Source organism: Periplaneta americana, chromosome 16 (assembly GCF_040183065.1).
Source record: "Periplaneta americana isolate PAMFEO1 chromosome 16, P.americana_PAMFEO1_priV1, whole genome shotgun sequence".
NCBI classification, from domain to species: Eukaryota; Metazoa; Arthropoda; class Insecta; order Blattodea; family Blattidae; genus Periplaneta; species Periplaneta americana.
In genome coordinates this window covers 58,523,682-58,530,437 of record NC_091132.1, presented here as the reverse complement: position 1 = coordinate 58,530,437, position 6,756 = coordinate 58,523,682, and positions in this window count along the sequence as shown.

The following is a 6,756-nucleotide window of genomic DNA, read 5'->3' as shown; positions in this document are numbered from 1 at the left end:
CAACGCTCCAGAGTGAACAAAATTTAATTTTGAAAATACATTTAGATTCAAATAACTGGAATATATATCTATCACAATAATAACTTCTAATAATTCTCACTGAAAATGTTCTCGGACTCTAAATGTAATATTTTAAAATTACGTTGTTTTAACCTTAAGAAAGGTTTAACATTTACAGTAGTCATTTTCACTTTCTACACAGCATACATTTTATCTTTCCATGCTTGCATGTATGCAGCAGCACTATGTACTGCCACTTCAGCTCTACATTCACGTGCATGGAAAGATAAAATGTATGTAGCATAGTTCATCATCATGAAACAAATTAATGATTTAGGCCTAATGGCCTGTTCTGGTGTCATTGTTCATCTTGAATTCTTCTAAGCAGACGACCTTGGCTCTGTTTCCTTGTTGGTTGATATTTTTAAATTAAATTTGGTAGTCTATCCTTCTTCATTTTTCCCACATGTAATCTCCAGTTCTTCCTATATTGATGTATTTTGTCAAGTACAGGTTTGACCTTAAGCTCTGATAATATATCCTCTTGTGATCCTGCTGTCAACTTTTGAAGAAATTCCAGCTGTTTTGTTTGAGACTTCAGAGAAACTCAGTGTTCCTGTGAGGAGTTTCTAGTCCACTCAACAGGTAAGTCCAGTGAAGTGACTGCCATCTCAATGCCTCTGAAATCTTTCAGGATATGCTCCCTTAGCTGATGAGTCCAGTTTTAAGACGCTGGATACTCACCTTCATTTTTTAGTAGGTTATTTTACGACGCTTTATCAACATCATAGGTTATTTAACGTCTGAATGAGACGAAGATGATAATGCCAGTGAAATGAGTCCAGGGTCCAGCACCGATAGTTACCCAGCATTTGCTCATAATGGGTTGAGGGAAAACCCTAGAAAAAACCTCAACCAGGTAACTTGTCCCGACCGGGAATCGAACCCAGGCCACCTTGTTTCACGGCCAGATGCACTAACCATTACTCCACAGGTGTGAACCTCACCTTCATGCTTTTCAGTTTGCTACAGTTGACACTGCATTGTCCAAAGTTCACAATGTGGATGTGAGAACAGGGTTTGTCGACAGAGCTGCAGATGTTGATGCAATTGGCTTAACTCAGTATTTGCAGGCTATAACATATATACTGTAATAATCCCCGCACTCTAATTTTATGGAAAGAAATCTTGAAAAAAAAAATTTTTTTTTTCAAAGAAAAATTGTTACATTATGTAGGTATTTATTATATTGGTCATGTGACAATACAATCCAGCATCTGCAATAAAAGAAAAAGGATTTTAATTTCTTGTCTTGCATGAATAAGAACAGCAAAATATTGACAAAAAAATAACTTACCTCATTCAACATCACTTTCGTTGCCATCTTGCCACAGCATATCGTCTTCTGTTCCATCCAATGAATTGGTAATCCCACACTTCTTCAAGCTACACACACTATTGCTTCAAAGTCTGGTTACCAACCTTGCCGCAAATAATACCCGAACCTCAATTTTCAGCTGCCAAATTTTACAAAAACTATGCGGGGATTATCCGAGTATATACAATACATATCAACATCTGTAGGCCTATAACCCCTGAGACTGTATCGAACTTTGATCCCAGCACCATAGTTAAAAGAAACAAAAACTAAAAAATCTCAAAAAGAAATTTCAACACAGATCGATACTTGTTTACAGTTGTTTCATTCCAGAAATAGACCTATCCAATTGCAATAAAATATATCTTCTTTGACTGGTGAATTGTGGCCTTTCTACCCATACAAAGCTCATTGTAGTCATGAATTGCAAAAAATAAAATTAATTTTGGAAATTTCTAAAAACCTGTTTCCATATGCATAAATAAAATTATAATTTTTTTATAATACTCTGCAGGGCTTAGATGTTCTTGTATGTTTCAGAATAACATCAACGAAGCTGCACATATTCTCAAAATAACAAATTGGAAAATGTGGCAATACAGTAAGTAGGCCTATACTGTATGCAGACAATGATGATCTTACCACTAAAGAGGAAATAGGCTTCATAATTTAATAAGTTCATAATACTAAAAAATATTAGGTATGATCCAGAGTTCTTCCATATTGACTTCATTTAATGTTAAAAATATTCGTAGTGTATCATATTGAGAGTTACAAAAAAATTTTTCTGCATCTATGAAAATATTTTCACATGTTCTCAATACTGCTCATCGTCATACATCAATGTACAGTTATCTTAACACGATAAAGTAAAATCCCTCGTAATTGGCACCCAAATAACCGGCAATACAAAACAACAGCCCTTTTGGCTGGGCCAAAAAAAAAAAAAAGTTCAAATCTGCCATATTGCCACAATTTGGGCTGTCAGTTTGGCCACATCAGGAAGAGTTCGCACGAACTTTCGTTTTCAGTAAATATTCGAACCTAAAATTAGTGTATTATTTGTGTTGTGTGATGTGTTTTAATAAAGAAAATCTACACAGTTTTTATGTTTATTCAGTTATGAGCAAGTGATAGAGAAATAAGCTCCACATAGCTGCAGTTTCAACATTTGACACCATGAAATACGAACTTAGTTTTGTATATACCGATATTTATTCAATTATCCGGCAAAATCTCGTATCCGGAACTACCCTGGTCCCTTTGGTGCCAGATAAGAGGGATTCTACTATACTAATATTAAATTATTCACAATATTATTATAATAAACAATGAGTTAATTACTGTTTCCTCTACCTTTAAGAAATGAAGAAAAAATTAGTATTGATAATAAATACATTATAAATGTATAGAATCAACTGAATAATAATACATTGACTTTATATGCTGAAGATTCGAATAAAAATTCTGGAATGCTCTGAAGTGAAATTTGTGGTGAACAAAGATGGTATTGTAGAGCAGTTTATTGAAACACTTCTCCATCAGCTAAAGTTCATGGACATTTCAATATAATGTGACTAGACGTTCCGTTTTGAACAGGACAGTTTCGTTTCGAGACATTCTGTCCCGATGTCCTGACAGTTCTTGTTGGGAAGCCTATTAGTCTTGTTTTCTGTCGGAAAATGCAAAAAAAGAATCTTGCTGAACAATGACCTAAACTGGAATGATGCCGAAATGTGTATGGATATCATTACAAACGTTTCTAATGATTCAAACATTAATAATAAAGCCATGTTCAATGAAATTATTTACACTGATTAACTTTATAACTTCATACTGTGTTAACATTAGAAAATTACCTGGCTGACTAGTTTCGAAGTGGTATTCTTCATTGTCCAAAGACTAGGCTTCAGACAATGAAAAATACCACTTCGAAACTAGTCAGCCAGGTAACTTTCTAATGTTAACACAGTAAAGAAGTTATAAAGTTAATTAGCGATTATATAGGCCTACTTAAGTAATAAAAGTGTGTATTCAACAATGAAGCACTTTGCTAACGCATACGAAGTCACTCAATGGAACAAAGAGGAGAAAGAAGTCCATGAAATGTTTCAGAATTTGTCATACCAGTAACTGTCATCCAGAAACATTAGGCCTACTAAGTTAAATTGTTAAATATTGGATACTTTTTTCTTAACACCCTGTATAATTTCTTGGCATTTTGATTACTGAAAAGTATGAAATGTAACATTGGAACCAAGTAAAACATATTTACACTTACACCAAATTCATGTTACAATTACTCCCCAAGCAATTAGAACTATGGGACAAATGTAAACACATCATAACTTTAATGAACTGAGGTTATGGGAGCTCTCAAAAATATTGTAATAAAAGTTAACTAGGCTACTATACATTACTCATAAAAACAATATATTCTTAAAAATAGCAGTGTACGTTTACTTACAAAGCCAAAAATGAAGGTGAAGCTCTGAAGCAAAATTCTTTCACAACTTTTTTTTTGTAGAATCTTACAAAACATTCGTTCACAACTAAACCGTTACTCCTATTTGGCGCCGAACTGCTTTGTAGGTTAGCCAACATGTTAATTTCAATATTCCCCGAATTTAAATTTTTATATTGACAGTTTTATATTTCTCACAGCATTTGTTTACAATTATTCCCTGTTTACAATCAGGAACACAAACATAAATTAAGGTTAATTCAAACCTTCCTAACCATAAAAACAGTTTAGTCGAATAAACTTGCAATGAAAGCAAGTAAAGTCAACCAAATGTGTTCAATCACAATTTTATGCCTATAGAACATTTAAAATTTCTCACACAGGCAGGGTGCGAATTACCGAGGGAGAATGGGGGGATTCCCCCCCCCCTGTTGAAAAGTTATCCCCCTCTCATAAATTCATATTAATATCCCTGCCAGGGATAACTTCTATCCCCACCTCACAAAATATAATTGTTTTAATACGAGTATTATGTACTTCATAAAGTATAAAGTAAGCAAAGAAAATAATATTTCTATATTATCATCACCAGCAAGCTGACAACACCCAATAACTTAGGAATTAACACATCCTATCTTAAGCCTGTTCACGGATATAATCAGAGTGTTGGAAAGTTATCCTCCTCTCATAAATTCATATTAACATCCCTGCCAGGGATAACTTCTATCCCCCCTCACAAAATATAACTGTTTTAATACGAGTATATGTACTTTATAAAGTACAAAATAAGCAAAGAAAATAATATTTCTGTGTTATCATCACCAGCAAGATGACAACAATCAATAACATGGGAATTAACACATCTTATCTTAAGCCTGTTCACGGATATAATAATTATTATGATCAAGATGCAAGACAAGCAACCCAGTGCGACCAAGCATTGAGCTGTATCGAATGAGGATAAAAATAATTTTGTATATGGAATTCTCTATCTAGGATTCTATCCCCCCCCCCTCATCAAAAATCTTATTTTGCACCCTGGATGTAATTATTATTATGATCAAGATGAAAGACAAGCAACTCAGTGCAACCAAGCGTTGAGCCGTATCGAATGAGGATAATAATAATTTTATGTACCAGTATGATATTCTCTATCTAGGATTCTATCTCCCTCATCAGAAATCTTAATTCGCATCCTGCACATAGCTATGTATTATATTATAATTATATTCTTTTAACAATTACGTATTGCCACACAGAACCACTTTGTATCAATTTTAAGGCTCTTACATAAAAAAACCTGTTGTATTTTAAATAATAATATTTGACAGCTTCATAACTTAATGCATAGGTACCAGACAATACGTTTAACAGGATCTCTGTGAAGTTGATAGTTTTTAGTTTAACTAGTCCATGTTTTATTTGTTTTCAATTATTTGTGTATCTCACCATAAAATATTTTATAATAGGAGAGAATTTTAACTTTGGCACAAAAATAAAAGGTGTTGAATTGCATCAACTAGCACTAAGCTATGCTCGAATAATTATATTGCCATTCATAAAGATTAAAAACGTTTTTATCAAAATGTTTAATAAATGACTAATTAAATATATTTTACTTAAATATAAAAACAATGTCTTTGTTAAAATGAATTACATAATAGTTCTTGGTAATGGATCCTGCCTTTCCTGATGATGGAGCTGATATGTAAGCCTAACTCCAAAATTTTTAATGTTTCCATATTTATCACACATTGAAAAGATAAAAAAATCTCTCACATATACAGAAAATTTGTTTCATTGTAAGTCCACATATTGTCAGACGAAACATTTTCAATTATATCTCAGCGATTACTAATATTTTCTTTTAAAATAGATAATCTAATCAACAGCAACACGGATAGCCTTAAATTCTGAAATAAATCTGGCCAACAATATTTTAGATTGCGTCTCATGAAGCCCTTGACCCAGTTGCACTCAGGGTAATTTGTTATCTGTGTTTGCAAGATAATACCTAATGATATTTTTTAAATCTTGTTCAGCAAATAGGCAATCAAAACCGTAAATTTTATTGTCTAAATACATTTTCGAAATTGTGCTTTCTCCTCAGCTTTAAAAATTCCAGGCTTATGTGATGCTATCATATGTCCATGTTTCAATTTATAATTCATAGTTCTTCGAGAAAAATTATACTACTTAACTGGAGTTTTGGTCTGAATAAGTTTACCACATGCAACATCGACCAAACATTGAATTTATCATCTGTGTAGTCGCTATACTGTCTTGAATCTAGAAGTCTAGGATGTGCAGTAGCATCTAAAACAAAAACAACACAAAAATTAAAACTTTCATTTTTTTACCAAGACAATAAAATCAATCGTTATAGACATAATTTCATAATTTACAATGATATATTTACATCATAATAAAGCAATGAGGTTATATTTCAATGGTAAATACTACTTTTCACAAAGGTGCAAAGTATCCCTAACGCAACCCCAAAATTCTCTATTATGGTTTGTCATTTAACCACAATTACAGACCGTAGATTTTCGCATTAGCAATGAAAGCAACAAATCATTAAAAAAAGAAAGTTGTTTTTCTTTGCAAGTAGGCCTATGCCTGTAACAATAGCGAAAATTGTAATATTTTTATTGCGAATTTTCGCGATAGATGTGTTTTAGAGCAAAATTAATTATTTCGACGAAAAATGCGAAATTTATTAAAAATTTGCATTTTATTACCTTTTTAAACATTTAATACGCCATTTAAACACTTTTAACTTGTAAACGTAACATCCACTCTTCTTACAAGCTGAAAACTAGAATTGGAAAAACACAATTCCAAAGTAGATTAAGCGAGACCACCACTACTTCCAAACCCGATCACAATTGGTAGAGAGGAAAAAGGTACT